At 39.0% G+C, this 25,659-nt stretch overlaps 1 pseudogene; it reads left to right on the top strand.

Annotated features, from left to right (window-relative positions):
• The first annotated feature begins 23,197 nt into the window (after positions 1-23,197).
• On the top strand, positions 23,198-23,771 carry LOC124896532 (annotated as a pseudogene).
• Positions 23,772-25,659: the final 1,888 nt, after the last annotated feature.

Consider the following 25,659-nt stretch of genomic DNA (forward strand, 5'->3'; position numbering starts at 1 on the left):
GACACACAAGGCCAAAACATGTATGCCGGGTATGTGACCCATCAACCTATTAGCAATAGGGGAGAAAGCATAGCACGTTGCAATAAAAGCTTGATTTGATGTGTCAGCAAAACATTGCCGTCTGTTCTACAAACAAAAGCCCCTTAGTGCCCTGGGACAGGAGTGGGGGATGGCCCTATGCACAGTCAATAACAACACTGGCTCTACGAAGTCAGCATCAAATCTTTCTATTAGCTTTCCCAATTCATTCATGAATAATAATTCAAGGGCGTGAAGTGAGCATTTCTATCTTCTTCGCATGCTTCTTATTATGGCAGCTATGTTTTCGTTGCGAAAATGAAAAAAAGTAAGATGAACATGCTATTTCTAAATTGATTGATAGATATCCTAATATATTATGATAGATCGAAAGAGATAGAGAGGGAATCTCTCAATAACAAGGGGAAATCTCCTATTTCTATCTATTGATAAGACAACTATCTATTCTTGATCCGTCATAAAGAAATTGATATATATCTGATAGAGTCTACATTATACGTAGAGCGCCCAAGAGAATTTTAGGACAACTCAGTTCTCTTATCCATCGGTCCAATGCACTGGGCTCATCTTCTTAAGGGAAAAGCTAAAATGTAGTTGTCTTGGTTGCCACCTCGATGCATTCCCTTCCCTCCCCAGTATCATCCTACATAGAAGGAAAGAGTGCAGAGCCCCGACCCAACCTGTAGGTCTGCCAACGCAAAGCGAGGAGTTGAGCCTAGTAATTCAAAGTTACTTTTAGAATCATAATTCCTATATCTAACATGTATCCAGTCGAGCGAGAATGCACAGTGCAAACAAACCTGAGTTGTTATATCAAATCCCCCACTGACCATCAGGGATCGAGTTGTAAGGCCATGATCCATAGGGGAACAGATCACTTATTCTTCCATGGGGGACAGGTCCATTAATGTGAACTCCAAACGTCATACATCTTCCGCCGACTTACCATTTAGTTGGCACCTGTAAGATCCAGCTAAGGTAAGAAAGGGTCGCGGCTGATCAACTCTGTTGTGCTGCGATCTTATGAATTGAACTTTATTGCCTTCCCATGTGTGAAGCGAATGGGCATTGTGCCGTTGGTCAGTTTTAGGGTGCGGAGAAAAGAGAGACCAGAAGAATGATTCATTTAGATCAACGAGCTTTTTTATCCTAAAAACTCAAAATCAATGGAATGGAATGTCTTATCCATAAAAATCTATTCTATCTGTATATCTAGAGGATCTCTCTCTCTCTCTATATTTTTTAATGGAATGATATGATCAGCTATTCGTAGCCTCATATCAGCTATGCTCAATACGGTATTTCTATTGGATCAGGTCTTTTGGGAAGCTTTTGGACCAGCAAAAAGGGCTCTAAGCCTTCACGCAAGCAAGAGCGAGAGAAGCATAGCACAAAGCTATTGCTTCCCCTAGCCAACTAAAATACAATAGTCACAACCTAATTTGATTCAAAATAAAGGCGAGGGGTTTGGCAACAAGAAAAAAACTTTCTATCATAGTTGCAAGGGTTCCAAACCTTAACTACTTAATTACCAAAGGCTGCTTTTGGTTGGTTTCATAATAGGGCTATTTACTACAAGCTATCAGTGCTCAACACTATGTTAGATTGAACGTTGGCTTATCTTATTGCTGTTCAATCTCTAAGGTGGGTTTCTGCTGAGAACGGAATAATGTTCATATCCAAAGGTGAACAAAGCCCTAGCTTCTAGATTTTGCTGCTTTTTCGACGCCAAAGAAGGGCTTATACTGCTCGCCTTTATTTGATATGTTCATTTAGTACCAATACAAATTAAAACTACACCAAAGTAGAAGGGCCATTATAGAAGCTAGAAGTAGCTAGCCAATAGTAGTTAGCCTAACCAAAGACTTACGACAACATAAAATTAGTCTTATGAATTCAATCTTAAGTAGGGAGCTTAGCCCGCCCTCCTATCAATCAAAGAGGCTGAGAGTAAGCATAAGATCGAAGAGCTTCCCTTCATTTTCTTCACGAAAGGCGCATAACAAACAGCTGGAAGTCTAAAAGCCCATACTACCTTCCTAACCCTTCGCTCTGAGGGATCGTCGATTAAAAAATACCTTCTAAACCCTTCATTTATCCAAAAGAGAAGAGAAGGGGCCTATGCATTTGCATGACCCCTACAAATTTTTCCCTATCTATACTTATAGGCACTCCCATATCGATCTTGCCTCCACACCACAGAATGGGTGCTCGTGGTGAACCTTTTATTCTGGCCTAACAGTGGTAGAACGTAACAAAATATTACAGCCGCCTAACATAGGGGATGAAGGTACGGTAAACTCGGCCAAAATATGAGACCCGATGGGCATAATCCTATCCTAATCGAGTCTGAGTTTACCCCTTGCACTTTGAACAACCATCCATAGCATCATAAGAAGGACCTCCCTTTTGAGGTACAAAAAGAGTTGGTACATAGGAGATTGGTCTTTCTCAATGTGGTGTATTGCATGAAAAATCTTTCAATATAGGATAAGGCCGTTCACATAAAATAAAAAAAATCTTTTTATATCTTCTTTCCCTCTCAGAAATAAGAAAAAAAGGGTCTTATGAAAGGAGGAAAAGGGAAAAGGCTTGGACCTACCTATACCGATAGGACCCCATAAAAGAATGGTAGTTGTGGAGAGGTTCTATATTGCCGAGATAAAGTACAACACTTCTATACCTGATCATAGTATGTCACGCCATCTTGTCCCTACTGCATTGAAGAGCACCTATGGGCTATATTTCGGTTCACTAATAAGGAAGATATCATTGGGGTGGGGGTCTATGATGTGATACTAAGGTATGACCGAAGGAGATACATAGTAACTATGGGTAAGAAGAATGAGCCATTATGTTAAAAAATGTGGTGGGGGGGGTGATAGATCTCTTATACTACCATCGATCAACTGAGCAGAACGACCAAAAAAAGAAGAGAAGTTAGAAAGCCGTATAATAGGTTGTAACTATCTTGTACGATTTGGGGAATTGGCGTACTCTGAAAAGTGGGGGGAATCTTTGGTTCTATCAAACATACATAGAATTGGAGGTAGCATCCCTCCAATGTTAAGTCATGGACTGGTTTTTTCAGCCTTTTTTCTTTGTTGGTATTCTATATGACTGACATAAGACTCGACTTGTTAGATATCACGGAGGTTAAGTAAGCACCATGCCGAATCTCTCTACCATTTTCTTCTCTTCCACTTTGGCCAATATGAGTTCACCTGGTACTAGCAGCAGCTTTATCAGGGAATTTCTCATCTTAGTAGGAGCTTTCCAAAGAAATAGTTTAGTAGCTACATTAGCAGTGCTTGGGATGATTTTAGGTGCGGCCAATTCCCTTTAGCTATATAATCGTGCGCTTTATGGGAATTTAAAAACCTATCTCCTCCATAAATTCTATGATCTAAATGGTAGATAAGTTTCCATATTTATACCTTTTTTATTGGAGGCGACCGTACATTAAACAACTAAAGAAACTAGGGTAAACCAATGTGATCATGACATTGTAGGTGCTTGTAATAGGACAGATGTGACTTCCCTCAGTTGGTTTGGGTGGCATAGCCCATTGCATAAGTCTCCCCCATTTTTATCCATTTCTTTAGAATTTAGGGAGCCAAAGCTTGACTTTACTAAACTAATAAATAAGGCTAGTGCTAGGCTCTTACCTTTTTTAGCTGTAGGGATGGGGTGGCTTGCTGGGTAAGATTAATAGAAAGAAAGGACGGGGCGCAACCATGCATGGTACTTCTCGATCCTATCTCCGTGGGATAGTTAAACTAATGACTCATGAATTCTACCAGGTTGGATGGGCCAATAACCCGAAGTCATTTGGTCTATTTTGTAATCAATAATCACAACCTTACCTTATGATACGGACTCTAAGTTCTTATGGTAGAGCACGGGGAGATTTAACATCAATATGATGATTGGAATGGAAACCAGAAGCACGACTTAGATCCTTGTGGTCTAAGATAATCAAACCATCAATAAGAGTAATGTAAACATAGGACTTTTTGGTAGTACCAGTGAACCAGATGGCTTCGGCGATAGAATCTGGAATGGAAGACTTGTAGTATCTCTCTATAGCTAGCAAAAACGAAAGACCACTTAACATAATTCAAATAGAGGCTAACCACTGAGTCAACTCTAGCCTCGCGGGATGGGCTTTTGTGGTTGCAAGGTAGAGATACCATAGCTTATAGATAAAGCAATGGGAGGGCCCCAGTAGAGAGAAAAGTTAGGATAACGAGCGATCCGCTTGCCAAGTAGGCGGCAAAAACAGCAGGCAACTTCTTGGTAAGCCAACAACCTAGTGAACTGGGCAGGGCACTCGAAGAAAGAGGGAACACTGAGAAAGTATGAGAAATTAGCCCCGTCCTGCTTTCTTAAAATAAAGGACCACTATGGGAGGTCAAACCAAGGATCTATGGAAGTGGGGGCTCGTCCCTAGTCAATATTGGATCAAACAATGGGGGGGTCGTAGAGCTGACATTTTTTTTTATCGATTCAATACAATAAGGGAAAAGATTGTACAGTTCCCTATTAAGACAAACTCTCAACAGGTCCTCCGCGCGCTGGAAATATTTTTTCCTTTCATCTTTCTCATGGAGGGAATAGAACAATTTGGAAAGACCCATCCTAGGGCATGCTTTATTTATTATTGAAAGAATGGGAAGTGAATTGCATTCTATTTCTATTCTTTAGGGCCTTTTGGGCCCCTATCAATCTCTTTGGTAGTTGAGAAGGGGGAAGGAGTCTAAATCAATAGACATTAACGAACCATCATTGAGGGACGTTTCACATGACACGATCAATTTAACTTAAGGTCCAGCGTTAATAGAATTTTCTTACTTTCCTTGTAGCAAAGGAAAGGAGCTAAAATCCACTGTAAGAGGTGGGCAGGGATTTTTTGTAGTAATAGTGGGCTGGTATCATGAGATCTATGCTAACCATCGAAATCAAATAAATATCAAAGGATCATTAGATTTATTAGGGGGCATAGTGGTGCCCTCGCTCGATTCCATTTTTGGACCTAGCAGCAGATGGGCGGGTCGTGCCTGAATTCAGACAGGACCAAATGCTTCTCTGTTTGAGTTGCTCCCAGGCACGCTGACCGAAGATCTCACTTGTCATGGACAAGTAGGTAGAGATCTTTGTGAGACTATGAAGGGGGTCTCAATCGATCTTTTCTAAGATTCCTTATCATGATATACATGAAGATTTTTCCATTGATAGATCAGAGGGTCCTCCCTTTAACAAATTCTTAAATGCTAGGTAACCACCTACTTCTATGGAAGAGGTTTACTTTGTACCGCTCGGAGGTCATATAGATCAAAATTCGAAGCAATAAGAACGAAAAGGTTAGTGTGGCCACAGCTACAACTACTGGCGCTTCAAAATTCTTAGATTCTAAGGGCACTAGTGAAAGCCTTTTTTTAGGTCCTTTAATAGAGAGGTGTATGCCTCGAAAGCCTTTGGTACTTCGACAGAGAGAGTAGCCCTTAAACAAAAAAAAAGAAGTCTCTGACTTCCTTCCCCTATTTTTTTAATCATTTCATTCTCTATTTGGCCCACTTTAACCAAAATGAGAAAAAAGGGCATGGTCAATAACATAGCTATTTCTTTCCCTGGTCTTCTTTTGAAGGAGAGGCCTTCACATTCCTAATTTGGTGGGGTCGACTGGCTTTCTTTAACCCAGTTTAGCGAATCGCATCCCCGTATAATGACATTCTTTGTTTATAAGCCCTTTACTATTCTCTCTTAATCTTTTAACGACTGGGAAGGTAGTCATAGAAACAAAGCCTATTGCCACGTCGACTATCAAATAGGTGATTGGTCCCTTTCTCAAAGATTTGATTAAATGACGCACCCCACCTAAGAGAGCTTTTGTCATAAGGGAACTCATGGCTGTAAATAATGCTTATGGTTGGTTTTGATATCCAGTAGGAACAATAAAAAAAGTCCAGGTTAGTTGGTGAGCCTAGTAATAGAAGACTATCTAGCTTGGTTTAGAGAGAACTTGTTAGGAACAATATTTTATGGCTGCTAAATGTTACGACCTAAATGTTGAACTATTAACCCTACTTGTTTGGATGGGTGTTCACACCAAAGTGTTCTTGGACTACATGTATACATTCGTAAGTAACTTAGTACAACATGGAAAATTTTATTGAGAGGAATCAGCAAAGAAAAGAAAAATCGATCAACAACATCAACATATATATTTGAGAGATTGTCCTCGGGCTGAGGAGTGTCCACATGATTTTGTTGAGGTGTTTACATAGTTATGTGGTCCTTTTTATATTATATCAAGAGTTCGGATTGCTCCATCTAAGTAGAAGGAAAAGAAGGAATTAGAAAAGAAAAAGGGGAGCTATTGTGAAGCCTAAAAAGGTGGAAGCAGAAAATTGTTTATACCGAGTTCCCTAATAGTATCTTAGCTTAGTAGCAACACTCTTCTACCAGTGACATGGCACTAATGGATGCGTTTGATCAATAGAAGGTCAAGTTCTTGTGTTCCAATGCATGTGAGAGTAGTTTTGAAAAGTTGAAAGCTAAATTGACTTTAGCTCTAGTTTTGACTTTGCCCAAAGGTAATGATGGTTTTGTGGTATATTGTGATATATCTCAAGTTAGTTTCGATTGCATGATGATGCAATTTGGTAGGGTGGTGTCCTATGCTTCTAGGCAATTGGAAGTTTATGAGAAGAATTACCCTACTCATAACCTAGAGTTGTTAGCCATGGTTTTTGCTTTAAAGATTTAGTGGCATTATCTTTATAGGGTTCATTTTGATATATTTTCTGATCATAAGAGTCTCCAATATATGTTTACCAAAAGGATTTAAATCTCCGGCAAAGAAGGTGGCTTGAGTTGTTGAAAAACTATACATGGGTCTTTATTACCATCCCAGTAAGGTGAACGTAGTCGCCAATACCCTTAGTAAATTTTTCATGTGAATTTTAGACCATGTAGATGAGGATAAGCGGGCATTGGTGAAAGGCGTTCATCATTTGGATAATCTTGGAGTTCGACTTGAGGACTTCAAGGATGGTGGGGTATTTGTGCTTTCGATTTCTTAGTCATCTCTTGTTGTTGAGATAAAAGAGAAGCAAGCATTGAACCCTGACTTGATGAAGATCAAGAGTAATTTGGGTCAACACAAAGTTGTAGACTTTATGATTGGTGGTGATGGTATCTTGTGGTACCAAGTTAGGCTATATATTCTTGATGTTAATGGATTAAGGGAAAGGGTCATGACTGAGGCTCATGAATCTCGGTATACTATACATCCATGTTCCACCAAGATATATCACGATCTTAGGAATTTATATTGGTGGGGAAATATAAATCATGATATGGCTAGCTATGTGACCTAGTGCATGATGTGTCAACAAGTGAAAGTTGAACATATGAGGCCTGACAAGTTGTACTAATAAATTATGTTGCCCGAATAGAAGTGGGAGGCAATTAATATGGATTTCGTTATCGATATTCCTAAATCTGAAAATCAATGTGATTCTATTTGGGTTATTATTGATAGAATGACCAAGTCCACTTACTTTTTTCCCATGAGGACTAATTACTCAGAGGAAGATTATGCTAAGTTGTATCTTACAGAGATCGTGAAGTTACACGGTGCTCCATTTTTTATCATCTTATATCGTGTTCCTCTATTTTCATCCCACTTTTGGAAGTCGTTCCAAATGGGTTTGGGTACTTGAGTATGCCTTAGTACCACTTTCCAACCACAAATGTATGGGCAAGTGGAAAGGACCATCCAAACATTGGAGAATATGTTGCGGGCTTGTGTGATTTATTATGGTGGTAGTTGGTATGACCACTTGCCTTTAATTGAGTTTGCCTATAATAATAGTTACCACTCTAGTATTAACATGGCTTCTTTTGAGGCATTATATGGTAGGATATGTCGATCTCCTATTAGGTTGTATAAAGTTGGCGAGGGTAAATTGCTTGGCCCCAATTTAGTCCACCAATCCTTAGAAAAGGTGAAGGTGATTCATGATAGATTGAAATCCGCTCAAAGTTACCAAAAGTCCTATGTGGATGTGATACGTAGGGACTTAGATTTTAGTGTTGGTGATTAGGCATTCTTGAAAGTGTCTCCTGTGAAGATAGTGATGCGGTTTGTTAAAATGGGGAAGCTTAGTCCCCAGTATGTTGGTCCCTACTTTATTGTGAAGAGGGTTGGCAATATTTCCTATGTGTTGGAGTTTTCTTCTAGCATGAACTCCATTCACCCAGTTTTCCATATCTCTATATTATGGAAGTATGTGGGTGTTCCTTCGTTGGTTATTCCCTTGAGAGATGTTGGTATTTCAAACTCTTTGTCCTATGAGTAGATCTCGATTAGGATCTTGGATCAGAAAGTTCACTGGATGCGAATGAAAGAGGTGGCTTTGGTGAAGGTTCTATGGAGGAACCAAAAGTCCGAGGAAGCTATTTGGGAAGTGGAAGAGGACATGAAGTCCAGGTATCCATATTTGTTTCCAATTCTGAAAACTTGGGATTGAGGTATGTGTTGATCTCCGTGCTTTGATTTATATATTTGATAGACAATAGGTTAAAGTCCCAAATATGTTGAGTGATTTATCTCATGTTATACCATGGGTTCGAGTCGTAATACTTGAATTGAGTAAGTATCCTTGATAAGTTAATTAGTTGAAGTCCCTAAGTTGTGAAATGAGTATGTATTGATAAGTAATGGGTTTAAGTCCCTAAGCATTGAAATTAACAAGTGTTTTTGATAAATCATGGGTTTGAGCCCCAAAGACAATTAAGCGAATGATTGATTGATAATGAACATGATGTATGTAATATCCTTTTTGTATGTTTGTTCTACTTATTTAAAGGTTGTTTTGATGTGTTATGATATGTTAGCTTGTTTTTATTGCTTGCCTTACCCGTCATTCAAGGATGAATGATCCAAGTGGGGAATAATTGAAACACCTAGACTTTGAACCATTGAAAACTCCCTCATTTGATGTCTCTGTACTTGGTACGACTAGGGGTACTATTCGTACCCTTTGGATACAAGTTGGTGACCCCATATCATACCCTACGTAGTATGTTGAGGGTCACTCACTATCCTAGTATGATTAAGGCTCCAACCAAACGTACCTTAAGGTATGAGTCGTACCAAGACCAATCATATAGAGTGATACCTCAATCAAAAATTGACTATTTTTGGTACGGTTGATGGATACGAGTTAAGGTTGAGTTGTACCCTTTGGATATGACTCACAAGTGTATGGTTGTATCCTTAATAATGTGTGTGACCTAGGAAAATCCTAGGGTATAAGTCAGGGTACCACTCGTACCCTAGGGTACTACTACTTAAGTGAGTCATACCCCTGAATGTGTTTAGTTGCTAGCTTTTAACTAAGGGACTTGTGGTCATTTACCATGTGTAAAACCCTAATATCTCTCACTATATAAGTGTGTGTAGCCTCTTAAACATCCATTTTGATGGATCAAACACCCTAAATACTCTCTCAATCTCTTCTTTGAAGGATTGGAGGCTAGGATTTTAAGGGTGATCTTCAAGAGGCAAAGTGAAGCCAATATTCTTGGTGATTCAAGTTTTCTAAGGCATGTAACTCTTCACCTTTCTAAATAACTCTAAACTGATGTATTTCACAATTGGATTAGTTAGTGTACATGGTGGTTTTGAAATAAAATAAAAAGGGTTTTGTTGCCTAATGATGATTCTTGCTTAGACTTATGTTTATATATGTTATTGATGGTAGTTTATACACGTGAATGCTTGTTGTATGTGGTCTAACATGTGGTCTTGATTAACCCTAGTATTGATGATTTATACCATGAAATTGGCCTTGGTAAAGGCATGTACACAAGGTATTTGTGAAAATGTCTAAGTAAGATGTCTAGTTACACGATGATGATGTTTTGAACTAAGCCAATGGCCCAATATGCATTAATTCTTGATAAATGATACTGCAAAGTTAAAATGAGCCATGTATTGTGTAATTGATGACCTTGATGGTTTGATGAATAAGAAGGGGTTTAAAGTCCCTAACGTGAAAATAAACTTGAATTGTGTGTTGAACTAAATTCTGGTATACAATTGCTAATGAAGTATGAATGGCTCAAAAGGGCCTTGAGGACCATAGTTTAAATTTTATGATGAGTTGAATTAATGCATTGGCCTATTGAAATGGTTGAGCAATGAAGGCTCCCATGAGGACCATGTGGTCATGTATTGTGTGGAATTGGCTAAATGGGTTAAAGTCCTTATGTATGAAAATGAATGTATGTGGATGCATGGACCAAGGGTTAGAGTCCCAATGTCGACCAATGATAGTCATGATGGCTTGAGGTTAAATTACCTTGCCTAATGAAATCACTTGTGGTTAAAGTCCTTTGCATAATGAGATCTCATGAGGTTAAAGTGCCTCAGTAAATGAATTGTCTTGGGGTTAGAGTCCCTTATCTAATATGGCATGAGGTTAGAGTCCCTTGCCAAATATGTAAGTATGTGGTTAGAGTCCCTCACTTATATAAATTTGTGTGATTGGTTAGAGTCCCTCACTTGAAGAGATATATATGTGGTTAGAGTCCCTTACTTAAATGGGTGTGTTTGTGTGGTTAGAGCCCCTTACTTGATGATCGGTGAATATGGTTAAAGTCCTATGACTAATGAGAAACACTTGAATCTATAAGTGTCTAAGGTTGGAGTCCTTCATTGTATGTATAATGAATGGGTGCTTCCAAAGTCTTGATAAGACTTGGCCCCTTGGTTAGCATGTGATATGTCTATATGATTGGATAAGGTTATGAATGTGATTGAATATGATATATATTGACTTTTTGTTGAATGATGATGCTATTTTATTCTTATCCTAGAGTTACATGCTAGTATTCCAACCTCTAACCGTCTCCAGATGCTATGTCCCACGTGACATAAGGGCCGGAGCATCTTTTTCTCTTTCTATGTAGTGATTAGGCAATCGAAGTGATTTATGCATTGACTTGGGAGTGGTAAGCTTTCTTACTTTGGAAGACATTCCTTCTTGGTTTCCTATCTATAGACTTAGTCTTATTTGGACTTAGTTTGGCGATTGTCGGGGGCTTGTCCCGACATATACATTTCTAAACTTCAGTTTGTATATACATATTGTGGATGATTGTGGACTTGGATGTATTTGTTAGTTGATGAATCTAATGATGTGTTTTGACATGTTTAATTTATGATTTGTAGTATGTTTTCCACTATCTTATTATGCGGTTGGGATTCACCCGTCCCTTGTGATTGATTGATGATTTTGATGGGTTATCGGGGTGACCTCCGGTTCATGTGGGCTTGAGTTTCCCATACGACCTGGCCCTATTTTGGGGTGTGTCAGAAAGAGTATTACAGGTTACTGTGTTGCAAGAACAGAGATCTGCAAATTAGGGAGAGAAAACATTCATATTTTTTTTCTCTTTCAAAAGATTGTCTTGGAATCATGCCTTGAGGGGTGATACTTCCAATCCTATCGAGGACTTTATAGATTTTTTTTTGAGAAGCAAGAGTTACTGGACAAAAGCCTCGAATGGGGCCCAATAGGTAAAGACATAAAGAAAATTGAGTTCGTTGAGCAAGTTAAACTTGATCTTGCAGCACGCGGGCACGAGTCTCCCTATATAAATAAATTCTTGGGTTAGGGTGAAATCCAGAGATCTACGAAGGAATGCTAGCTATATGCTTAACACGTGAAATTCGAACGTCTATGAAAAAGTTGTTGTAAATTTTCGTTCTTCGTTCCTATTTCTTGTTTTTTTCTGGTATGTCGCTCTGTCATTGTCTAATTTTTGGTTGTTCGATCATACTCAAAATTATGTATCTACTTATCGTATTTTTACCCCTGCTTGGTAGTTTTGTAGCAGGTTATTTCAGATGTTTTCTAGGAAAAAAAGGAATCACTATAATAACCACTATGTGCGTTTCATTCTCTTCGATCTTCTCTTTGATTTCCTTTTATAAAGTTGCACCGGGAGCTAGTGCTTGCTATCTAAGAATTTCTCCATAGATCTTATTGGAAATATTTGATGCTTCTTGGGGCTTCTCTGGCGACCGTGAAGTCACTGGATGAATTGCTGAGTTAATAGATAATATGCAAACATGGTTGTTGTTCCACGGAGATACGGACTTGACCCACTCCTACCCATTATGAGGTACCATAGCATATTGGGAATAACGGGGACATACTATATGTAACCACTCCCTTGGTTGGGGCAGTACCTCTATGCCTTTCAATCGATACATAGTTGAAGAAGCCGATCACGAATGCTACAGGTATGGGAGCTATCCTAGTTAGGGAAGGCTAAGACGGCGCCTCGCATATGGGTAGCAAGAGGGCGCTTATGCACTGACAGTGGGGCCTTATGGGGAAGGGCCCATCCCAATAAGGACAGCACCCCCCTACTTCAGGCGTACCTCTGTATCGACTGAATCACTCTTTTGGTCTAGTTGGTTGAACTGGTGAACTATGCGAGTTAGATGTGTGGGGCAGACAGCTCATAGTACCCCTTTTGATTTATCCAACCTTTTCTTCACTTCGGTAGTGAATCACCTACTAAAGTGGCAGGCCTACACGCCTTATTTGAGACTACTAAGGCAGGTGGTGGACTCTATTATTAGGTAAGAGAAGAAGGAGTCTAAGCACGGCAGATGGCATACACTTGAATGGCAAAGAAAAGCGAGACCTTACCTTTTTTTCCAGGCCTGATAGGACATACGATTCCTGCAAAAGATCAAGTTGGTGAGCCGTGTGATGGGAAACCTTCCTGCACGGTTTGGAGAGAACTAAATTAGAATGAGAGGATTACCACTACATCATTGCATGCAAGGGGAGCTTGCTTGATTCACAGATTGGCCTGACTCGTAATTCACTTTTAACCCTATGTTTGATAGCTCGACTGTAGTGATGTTAATTGTGGTTACATTCATAAGTAGCTTGGTCCATATTTGTTCTATTTCATATATGTGTGAGGATCCACATAGCCCTCGATTTATGTGTTATTTATCCATTCCTACTTTTCTTTATGCCAATGTTGGTGACTGGAGATAACTCTTTTCAATTATTCTTGGGATGGGAGGGAGTAGGTCTTGCTTCATATTTCTTAATTCATTTCTTGTTTATATGACTTTAGGCAGATAAAGCAGCTATAAAATCTATGCTTTTCAGTAGAGTAGGTGATTTTGGATTAGCTAATAGGATTTTGGTTTGTTTTACTCTATTTCAAATAGTAGACTTCTCCACCATTTTTGCTCGTGCTAGTACCCCTAGAAATTCTTGGATTTCTTGAAAAATGAGATTGAATGCCATAACTTTTATTTGTATTTTACTTTTTATTGGTGCTGTTGGGAAATCTGCACAGATAGGATCGCATACTTGGTCACCTGATGCTATGGAGGGTCCCACTCCAGTATTCGCTTTGATTCATGCAAATACTATGGTAACAACTGGCGTTTTCATGATAGCAAGGTGCTTCCATTTATTTGAATACCTACCTATGACTTTGATTGTTATTACTTTTGCAGGAGCTATGACATCATTCCTTGCGACAACCACTGGAATATTACAAAATAATCGAAAGAGAGTCATAGCTTATTCAACTTGCAGTCAATTAGGCTATATGATCTTTGCTTGTGGCATCTCTAACTATTTGGTTAGCGTCTTTCACTTAATGAATGATGCATTTTTCAAAGAATTACTATTCCTAAGTGCAGGTTTGGTGATTCATGTTATGTCAGATGAGCAAGATATATGGAAGATGGGGGGACTTGCCTCCTCATTCCCTTTTACCTATGCCATGATGCTCATGGGAAACTTATCTCTAATTGGATTTCCTTTTCTGATTCGATTTTATTGCAAAGATATGATCTTAGACCTCGCCTACACTAAGTATACCATCAGTGGGAACTTTGCTTTCTGGTTGGGAAGTGTCTCTGTCCTTTTCACTTCTTATTAATCTTTTCATTCACTTTTTCTAACATTTCTAGTACGAACTAATTCATTCGGGAGAGACATATTACAATGTTATAATGCGCCCATTCCTATGGCCATCCTTTAATAATTCTGGATCTCGGGAGTTTATTTGTAGGATACTTGGCCAAAGTGTGACCTGTTATCCCATAAGTAAATACTGTGACAAAGTGGTAGTTTCTCACCCGACATGATCGTATAAGTCATAATTCACCCAACACAATTATCTGAGGTGAACTAGAATCGGGGATTGAATGCGGGTGAAATTCTCGCCAATGGCTGAGATGTTTACTCGACTTCCTCCCCCTTTGTGAGGGTCCCGACCCTTGTGAGTGAGAAGAAAATAGAGGAGGAAAGAGGCCCTGGTGAACTATCATAATTAATGAATAAATGTAAGCTTTGCTGCCCGACTGTATGGATTACTGACCACACTGAGGGACAGGCCCTGAAGCAAAGGACGGGAACGAGCAGAATCAATGTGTTTCAATTTCTGTTCTTGCACCGACCATCCAATGGACCATGGACTAAACAACCACTGCCTGAAAAGACTATGTCCAGGGGACCGCTGCCCCCCACCCCCCATGTACATCTCACTCCTATGGGCCTCTATAACCATCCAAGAAGACACTTGAAACTAGAAGGATAAACAAACCCACCCGGTGGACTGCTGATCTACAAGTCCTATGACATAGGAATGGGATTCTCTAAAAAACCAATGTCGTGGGTAGTCAAGAGGGACCACTTGGATACTTGGGATATCAGCAGGAAATGCGAAGGTTGCAATAAGTTGGACAAACAAAGAGAATCAACTAGTTTAGTTTTGATCTGAGTAGGCTCATAATAGGGAATACCCTAACCCTGGGAACCGGGGCATAGATATCCTTCATTTGTGATTGACGTTCTGGATTTGTCCATCGACAACTGAATGTTTCGATATGGTTAGATTCATGATCGTATTTGAAAAGCTTATCATGTGGGCTTTAGCAGATGTTTTTTATTCTTCACCCGATCCTTAGTAGCCTTTCCAAAGTTAACCTAACCACTTACCTTTAGAAAGACGCTAAATAGGCCTTCACCCTTATGCCTTTCTATATAATAGAAAAAAATTAGATAGTTGTATATAGAATTAGCTAGATCATCTGAAGCATGAATAGAATCGCCTTTTTCTAAAGGCCTAGCAAGTTCATTTTTTTTCAAAGGTGGTCCTTTTCTTTCCTTGGACTGATGACTCGCTTGGTCAATACTGCTAACTATTATAATAGGATCCCACCCCTTTGGGACCAGTAGCTTTGGTTGTTGAATCTCATACAAGTTAGGTTGTGGTTATATTTGCTGCAAGTGGAAAGTAGGTGCTTTAGGTGTGTATTTACCATGCACTCTCACTTCATGTAATATCGTATGTATGATAGAGGTAGTGTGGTGATTGACCTCAAAGCTAATGGTGATCCCCAAGGTTCAATGAATGAATGAAGCTATGATCGTACCCTAATAGAGATGGTGGTCTTCCTCTGATATCTCCAAGACGGCCATAATAGAATAGATAGGCGAAGTAGTTAACATTTTATTCTCGCCTATTGATCGGTAGAAGGATGCTTCCCAGCTCAAACCATTTGAAACGGAGTTGCTACTTTTTTCATGTTATTGATAGAGTGGTATTCTTTGCCCCTATCAGATAAAGTAGAGGGGTAGAACTGGAAGAGACAAAGAAAAAGAGCAAAGGATTGAAAAATCTAATGGGGGAAGAATGGCTGACACATTGACTTCCTTCGATAGAAGAAAAACCCAAGCGGTCTAACCTAACCCCCAGGGCAGACCCTAATCGAAAGGCGCTAGATGGACTAAGGGCAAGCGAGATAAAGAAAGAAGCTGACCCTATGTGTAAACCCTTGTTATGGAAGAGTCTTTCTCTAATGAGAATAAGGAAAGTTTTTTGTTAAGACAAAAAAGGTACTTACCTTTGACACCAAGGGATAAGAGTTGATTGCTGGCGATGAGTTGGTGAAGGGAATCTGTGAGAAAAGGTTCTTGAACTGGGTTACAAGCAATACAGAACCAACGAGTTTAGTCAAACAAGGTAACGAGTATAAGAGAGTGCTTAATCTTGAAAGGAATGGATGGGTGTAGGCTTAATAGTGAATGCAAACCCCCTACAACTAGATATGAGATCAATGACAACAATAAAAGAAAGATGTCGAGAGAAAGTCTTAGCCCAACAAATATGTTGCGAAGAGAGATTGAACATGAAGATTTTTTGATGCAGTGCGGGCATTGGATGGAAAAGACAGATAAAGGAACAACCCATAAGAAAAGCATACATCAAGGGACATCAATCTCCTCCAGCAAATATCTATCTGCGCGAGCTGACCTTTAGATAGAAAGAAAGATGCAGGTAAGAAAAATAAAAGAAGAAATCCAAGTTTGCTTTGGGAGTATGAGATAGGAAGATGGAATGTACATATCAGAACAACTGTTGGGGTTTCCAGCAGTGATAGATGAACTAATCAGATGGGCTGCCCTAAACCTGGAGCTGACATTTAAATCAAAAATCGACTTTGGGTCTCGACTATCCAAAAAATGCAGACCAAAGTGGAAGATAACAAAATACAACACAAAAAGGTTGTCATTAGACCATAGCTTGCATGAAGAAAGAAGCTAATCAATCAAAATTGAGGAAGGGAGGAGAGGCAAAAGAGAGATTTTCAAGCATACAATCAGCAAGAAACAATGGCTTTTCAGTTGTTGCGTGCTAGCTTATAGTTTAGGTTTATAGTAGGGGTACCCCTTTCTCAAACTTTTCTATAATATAAGGTAAGATTTTTGGAAAACTAGTTTTGGAGTTTTCCCCAACCAACCTATACCTTACTAATAAAAATGGGCTTCCCTTTTCCAGCTGCATTGCACTACCACATAAACAATGGATTAGTTGGTTTGGATGAGCAACCTTCTATCTGGCCTCTGTACCAATAGTAGAGTAGTTTGCTAATTTTAAGTAGAAAAGGAAGATTGACCAAGGCAAAGGAGAAAGGAGTAATCCCCCCTTCTCTGGTAACCCGCTGCTGCATATGTTAAGAAAGAAGAAGTGGAGAAGGAAGAACAACAGTTTAAATTTGGCACATGAGGAGGAGGGTATGGCTAGGTAACATAATGGAAATATATCATACTGCAAATCCTGGAATGACGATTTCACTCTATCCTTGGCCTCAAAGAGTGGTGAGCAGCACGGAACTTGTTTCAATCAAATGGCATACTATTAGGGTATAAGGCTTTCCTTTGATATAGAAATCCACAAACAAGATTCTAGAACTTCCAAACCAAATTAAATGCAAGATGAGAAGGAGATTTTTACGTTACGCTTCAGTAGAATAAATTTTGTAAGGGTAGAACATGCCCTATGGTTCATTGAAAGTGTTATGCCATTTGAACTCAAATTTATCTGACCTTAAATCCATCTTTGTCTAGCCTGCTCATAAAAAATTGTTAGACCAAGGCTGAAATAACTGAATTGGTTGACGAAAAGGAACCCCCAGAAACCAAGCACTCTTGCCTCCAAAAGAAGAGATCGACGAACCTTAAGGTTGCCGAGGACACGTTTGAAGAGGAGGCGGGCGCCCTCTAAGTTGACCACCCTAACCACTAATGGACTATGAGGGAGGCAATTAAATGGGAACTGAATGAAAACCAAAACCGCTTAACTAACCTCTTCATAGTTCATTCATTAAGGATGGGATGGCTGAAACCAACCAAAAGTCCAAATTGTGTAAGAAAAGCTAGAAAACGGACCACCGTTCAGTGAATAGGACTCATGTCAGAGGAGTTTTTAGCGTTATCTAACACTCATGCAGTGTCAAGGACCCACAACTCTTGAAGGGGCCACCAACCACCTAAATCACTGTAGTAAACCCTCTCTTTACTAAATAGATAGAGCTTATTCTCTTTTAATCAACAAAATGAGAAATAGAAAAAAGAGGTCTTTATTGAAGAGGCTTTGCACTTGAAATAGGACTAATGTAGATCTAGAATAATGGTCTGGGATTTCAAAAAGACGAAGATACAAGGGATAAAGAGAGTCTTTTGAACAACCAAGCTGACATAGGAACTCTAGCTCATGCCCACTTAAAGCAGATGGAGATTCTCAAATGCGGAAAAGCAGCAGTCGACATCTATTAAACTAGACCAAGAACAAAGCCATACCATGCCCTCAGGAGAAACTAGTGATGATTGCCATGAATGCTGCCCTTGAGGATGTGTACAATAAGGTCTTTGTTGATTCCTATCAACATGATGCATATCTTAGTAGAGGGACATGAAAAGTGGAGAATTTGATGTAGGGATCAATTGATAGACATTTTTCTTAAGGAAAAGAAACCAGAATGAATACTTTTTTCATTTTCTATGTGGTGATTGGATGTGTATTTACATGATCAATAAATGGACAAGGGAATTATGTGAATCATGAGACTGGACTAACCTAAAGTCACGGGTCTTCCCTTTCTTGATGGAGAATCTTGATTGGCTGACACTAGGAACCAATTTGGAGAAAGAAGAAGTATGGCATGAGATAGGCGACAGAGAAATTTCTGATATTGAATTACTTGAATCAATGGATGGAGGGAGATCCCTCCAACTCAAGCATCAATATTAATCTAACAATCATCGAGATGGGTACCACCAAGCGAGATCGAGACCAACCCCATATATAGGTAAAGGATTCCAAACCTGTGCTTCTTCAAATATCCCATAAATCTAAATAAAGTAGGGACTTAAAAAATTGATGAAGAAGGGAGAAAGTTGAATTTGATAAAGAATAGGGGCACCCTAGATGCAATCCAAAAATAGAGCTAACAAGCAAGAAAGGTCCCCTTACTATAGATAAGGCCTTAGCGCTTTACTAATAACAAACATATATAGAGCTGACTTTTTTTAGCTTGATCGGAATCGATTCTATGATTGAATAGAAGAATTTATAATTAGTAGAAGAAACTCAGAGAGATAGACAGAGAGGGGATTCCTTCATACCTGCTAACTCCTAGGATGAGAAGTAGGTCCCTTATTTTTGGAAAGAAGAGTTCCAACCTTTGTTGCCCCTCTGTAGAGGTAGTCTACTTAGCAAAATAGCAGGGTGTGGATATCTATTGATTAATTTGAATCTCGAGAGTGGATGGTTGATTGCTGCCTCCTTTTTCTGGAGGCTCTCCGGCCGAGGATGGGCTTGCTATCGTAACCCTTTCTCCCTGTGTATATGAAAAAGTATAAAGAACTCATTTTTCTTCAGTCATAGGTGAAAGAAAGAGAGTCAGCTTCCAACATTAATTTCATTGTTCCTTAGTAGCTCAGTAGTAGAGTTGTCGATTGTTAACTGATTGGTCGTAGATTTGAATCCTGCTTCGAGAGATTTTTGAGTTATCATTTTTATGACCTAGCGCTTGCCTCCAGTGGTGTCCTTCTCCTTTGTTTTTAAACTAGCAGAATCGTGGGACATCAAAAGTGGTAATTTAATTATTGGTTTGTATTCCTCACTCTCGTATAGGAACACTTGGTTCATTCCATTCTTAAGGAAGGATCCACTAGAAAGACTGGAGTAGTATCTTCATTAGCTGGAAGGAATTAGTCTTTATTAGCATCATTCGAAGAATGAACAAGAAAAGGTTTATTGTTTAGGATAGATGGATGTATCCCAATTGCTAAAGCTTTGCCAGCTTCTTGTAGACTAAACTCTCTTCTCTTTAGGCTTTGAGTTTTTTTGGGGGGGAGGGATGGTAAAATTTACCAGTGGCAACAAATTTCTTAAATGACTAGATTCTGCTAGAATGCTAGCTAAGCTAATTTTCTTAGTTTCCTTTAATTTAATTAATAAGCTTTTTGATTGATTCAGGGTGCCACCCTCCTTCCTAGAATTAAAAACCATTAAGCGAGGCCTCAGCCTGGAAAGGGAAGAGTGGCAGAGTGGTCAAAAGCAATAAACTATAAATCTGTTGAAGTTTTTCTACATAGGTTTGAATCATTCCTCTCCCACTTATTTGTTGTCTACTTAAGAAAAGAGAAAATAGGCATTCGTTAGCGTAGAAAGGCCAACCTAGTGAAGCTCTTTCTTCTTTTTGATCATGCTGTAAAGTGAAATTGTATCGTATCTTAGGTAGAGAGGTTAGAGAAATACTATGATTTATAGATTTCCCATCTATATCCAATCCTAACGAGAATAGAAATGAGTCACTTTTGGCTTGTCTTGTAGTCATAGTCTTTTAGCTTATGTAGTAATCGGCCTTCGTATATGCATGTGTCCGCTAGAATGCCTCCTTGGTTTGGGATTAAGCCAAGATAATACATACGATAGGCGAAGGAAAGACCCTCATTTCATAGCACCTGGGAAATGCAAGTTTGATTGAGAATTGGAGAGGAGAGGTAGAAAAAAGGGCTCAGGATAGATTTAAGTCTTTGTATGAGTTATAAGGGGTGAGAGTCGCACGTATGGTAAAAAGGAGTTTTGCATCTATAATTGTAGTATGGTGCTTAGGCTTACCCACCCTATTTCTTCCATGATCTATGGGTCTAATGGAGCTACCCACTTCGATCAATTAGCCAAGATTTTTACCGATTAAGAAATCACTGGTGCTCGATCTAGTGGTATTTTTATGGGGATTCTATTTATCATTTTAGGATCCCTATTCAAGATCACTACAATTCCTTTTTGGTTAGCTGTAGGATAGCCACCTATAGGTGGTAGGGTAGGGTGGGTGGTACCACTTTACGGCCAATCTTTCAACTGTGTGTGGGCCAAGATTATAGAACGTGAAACTCATCACTACCTCGTAAGGGTGTTGAGACCATAGTATGTTACATGAAAGAACTGCTTTCTCTATAGTATTTTCACACAGCTGCTCACCTAGAAGACAAACTAGCTCTGTAGTGTTGTCACACAAGATAAGCACATTACCTGCCTGCTAGCCGGGCGAATTAAAGTTATCTTTCGGTCAATTGTTCACCTAGTTAACTATAAAAAACATAGTAGAATCATGCAACGCATACTATTGGTGTGCTTTCTTCTTAGGAGGAAAGAAAGAAGACCGACAGGTTTCAATTTAGATTTGACTATTTATACTATGGGAGCAGATTCCCCAACAAATCTCGGGGAATAATAAAAAAAAGATATTTTGATAATGAAAACTATAGGGGATATATTGGCAGAATCCAATGGTAAACATCTGCCCAAAATAAAACCTCCTGGAAGTCTGAGGACCTTTAGTACTATACTTTACCCCTGAACGAGAAGCCTGTGCCAAGCAAGATCGACCTTGTCTCTTTCCTTTCTCTATTCTGCCTCCTTCTTTGCTTTGTTCCAATACACTCTAAGGCAAAGTGGTTCATTCTCCTAATTTAACTACTTGACAAAAGGGAACGAACGATGTTTCATTTCAAAGTTTATGGATTGGATTCAGTCAGCCTCATAACATAATCAGAGTGAGGATTTAGTTATCGGCAAATGCTTCTCCAAAGGTGACCCTCTTGAGTTTCTGGCTATTTTTGTCATTGAAGTATTCATCAACCTACCAAACAAAAGAAGTCACTATCAAACTGCTCACCCTATTGAAGTACTAAAGGTATGCTCTGCCCGGTGACTAGGAAATAGTTTTGCCCTTAAATTGAAGTGGTGAGGTCAGAAAGAGAGAAGTAGGGCTCCTATTGAATAAAGGTTGGTTCTTCTCATTCCTTTAAAATAAAATTTTCTATGAAGCCACTCTCCTTACAGTGGTTAAACGCCCCTACTACATACTTTGTTTGATTCAAAAGGTGAACAGCCCTCCCATCTAGTTGTATGGGGTGGGGTGCTTGTGAAAGCTGCTTTGGATATGAGTAATTCCTAAAAAAAGTCTTTGTCTGGTATTTGATGAAGATCTTTCTATTAATAGATAGGAATGAGTGTTCAATATTGGGGATAAGATTCATCTTCTCTTTAATCTCACAATTTTTTGTGAGAAATATACATATATATATATATCATTTATCTATCTTTTTTTCTATCTATCATTGATTCTCAAGCACAATGTTTTTGTTCCCCAAAGCCCCAAATGGAATGGATCATTTCTTCCAATGAAATGAATGCAGAGCCCATTTTGAATGCTTTTCGATCCAAAAGTTCTCGTGAAGAGAATAAGATATTGCTCCCCTTCCTTCTTTATTTTTCCTCTTTGCTAATCTCCCCCTCTAACATAGGCCGAGCAACAACGAGCGCGGGATGAATAAACCTAAGACAATACACTCATCTCTTAGGTCCTCTTTTTCAGTGCAACACAGGAAAGCACCCTCTTTTTGTCATCCCTACAGCTCCCCAGATTTTATATTGAACACATGGCGTAGCTAGGACCCTTCACATTTTTTTTGAGCCTATGTTCAAACCAAAACCCACCCCCTATTTACTAAGGCTAGAAAGAATGCCTACCAAGTTCAGATATGGAAATGCTTTCTGCAACCATTAAAGTAAAGGCTCGACGGAGGGAGGGATGTGCGGCAGTGGAAGAAAAATGCTTTCGGAGATCGAGATTTTTTTCATCAAACATAAAGAAGGCCAAGAATGGTCGTAGGTGCATCTTTTTCGAAGGGAGCACGCTTTTTTTACTATCATGGTATGATTGTTGGCCCCTTCTCCTTACATTGGCTTTTTGTTCCTCTCTATGTTCTACCCTTCCTATTGGGATAGTAGCCTTTGGGCTTTGCCTTCCCTTTCAAATTAGAAATTTTGGCTTGGCCCAAGAAAGCGTTGGCAACAACTAAAAAAAAGGGGTCCTTGTAGTTGCTGTGTCCGCCCCTTCTTAGTCAATAGGGCACAACAGGTTCAACATCTGCTAAAAAGAGAGCATCCATTTTAGATAACCACATATCTTCTAAGTAGCATGTGGAATGGCTGAGACAAGACCTTTTTTTTATATATAATCCAAGTTGAGAGTAGATTTATAGGAAAAGCTGTCTGATGGAAAATGACTTTCATGTTTGGTTTAGAGAGAACTTTTTTCATTGAGAATTCCTCGTTCCCTTTCGTGTGAATTCCTCAGTGGCAAATGTCAAACTTATGGGGCTGAATCTATTCCATTTCTCGAGACCCAAAGAAAATACCCTACCCTTTATACTCCATATATCTTTTGACTGTATATATGTGGGCACCTGATATCTATGAGGGTTCACCCACTCCGATTACAACATTCCTTTTATTATGCCTAAAATCTTTGTTTCTTCTAATATTTCATATGTTTCTATTTGTTGTTCTTACGGAGCAACATTGAAATAAATCTTTTTTTCTATAGCATTGCTTCTATGATCTTAGGAGCACTGGCCGCCATGACCCAAACAAAAGTAAAAAAACTTCTAGCTCATAATTCAATTGGACATATAGGTTATATTCATACTGGTTTCACATATGGAACAATAGAAGGAATTCAATCACTACTAATTAGTATCATTATTTATGCATTCGTCATAGTTTTAGCATTACAGCAAAACTATGTCAAATATATAGTTGATTTGGGTGCTCTAGCCAAAACAAATCCTATTTTGGCTATTACCTTCTCCATTAATATGTTCTCATACGTAGGAATACCCTCGTTAGCTAGATTTTGTAGAAAATTCTATGTGTTCTTCATTGCTTTGGGTTGTGGGGGTTACTTTCTAGCACTAGTGGGAGTAGTGACTAGCGTTATAGGTCATTGGGTGGCTGGAAGGTTTCCATGAGTAAGAAAGGGGAACAAAGGTAGTTCTTCATGCACTGGACATGTAGCTTACCGAATCCATTGCAATGCAGATGGGAATGCATGCTATGAAAGATAGGGTCGAGTCTGATACATCAACCATCTCAATATCCTTGTACAAGTCCACAATGACTACACGAGATAAACCTTGGTTTAGTGTATTGAAGTTGGACTTAGGTGTAATTGAACTCCCAGTTACTGCATACAATCGTATACTAAGGTGTTTCTTGCCATTTGATGGAATGACATGAGCCAGGATGGATCTCGATTAAGAAAGATGAAGAGCCCAAAAGTATAAATAGGGGGTGAAAAATTTCCCATCTCATTAGGGGCGGAAAACGAATCGGTATCTCAATGTGATACAACCCTTTTAATTTTAGTTGGGAAAGAACAGCGAAGTCCGTCTAAACTGTCCAATGAAGAATAAGAGGACAGAAAAGTGCCAATGGTGCACGAAGCACATGCAGAACAGGTACAAAGAAAAACAAGTATGGAGGACAAGCAGTCAAGCTCATTCCTTTCGCTTCCTAGGCCCAAAGTAGTGCAGTCTATCCTAGCCAAATCAAGGATTTAGGGCATCTTGCTACTCTACAACACTATGTAAATCCATTTATATTAGCAATATATATGAATAGAAAGATAGATCTATCCATTATCCTATCTATTTTCAATTTTTCTATCTAAAAAAGAGTAGATTTCATTTAACCTTTGATTCAAACAACTGTACTTAGCCCCCTCCATATAAAAAGGCTTGTTGCAATAAATGGAAGAGGGTCCATAGTACTTGAAGCACTGGACTGATCCAGTAGCCAGGAAGGGACCTAGAAGTTCCTACTACTACACCACACTACACTTGTATCTACACATTTACAGAGCTAACCCCTATTCAGTTCCAGCCAAAGCTAAGGAGTCTTCAATCCTTACTCTTTATCCCCATCTTTGCCCAAGCTTAATGGGGCCTTTGTTATTCTGGGGGGGAGTGAAGCCTCGAAAAGCACTGTTGAGATGAAGATCCTTATCCCCTCTTCATTCTCTACAGGGTTTCAAACCTTTCTTCAACATTGTAAAAATGAGCTAGGCTAAGATGGAAGAGATCAAACACGAGAATAAGAAGCAAGCTCGCCTTTCTTTTTAATTATTTTAATAGAAGGAGATAAACAAAGTGGACAAAACAAACTCACATTTCGCATCAAACAAATATAGGAAAAGAATCATATTGAAAATGTTCCTAACCTAATCCCTTCCTTCATAGAGCCTATGTATTTTAAGTGATCTGAACTTGCCCAGAGCAAGCCTCCCATAGAGGCAAGTAAAATTGGTGAGCCATATGATGGGCAACTATCTTTTGCAGTTCGGAGAGGGATTAGTTGTTCGTTAGTACCCTCTTGATTATAGGGTGGAACTTTTCACACCATTTTATTATATACTCTTAGAAAAAAGAATATTTTTTCATACACCTAGGGCATGGATTCTATATTAACTAATGGATTGTGACAAGTCGTTACTACTAGAAATGACTTCCTCTTTCATTACTTCATTCTTTCCATATCCCTCTCCTTTGTTCTCAGTTACTCATCAAATGGCACTCAATTTATATATTTAAGTTTGATCATTGACAAGGTTCAAAAAAGGGTGGGATATTGATAAAGAATCTATGGAAAACCACAATGCTAGCAGATGGCGGGCCTCGACTTTTCTTTTCATTAATGAAACCCTCCAGTTATTATTATTATGAAATCAAATAAAAGGATAAAAATATGAATTTAGAAGGCTTGTTCAAAAGAAAAAAAGACATGGGTGGCATTATGACTGGGGCGTCAGTTAGAAAGGTTCAACCAATGTTCGCTCAATCAAGCAACATTCTTTTTTCA

Source organism: Capsicum annuum, chromosome 3 (assembly GCF_002878395.1).
Source record: "Capsicum annuum cultivar UCD-10X-F1 chromosome 3, UCD10Xv1.1, whole genome shotgun sequence".
Taxonomy (NCBI): Eukaryota; Viridiplantae; Streptophyta; class Magnoliopsida; order Solanales; family Solanaceae; genus Capsicum; species Capsicum annuum.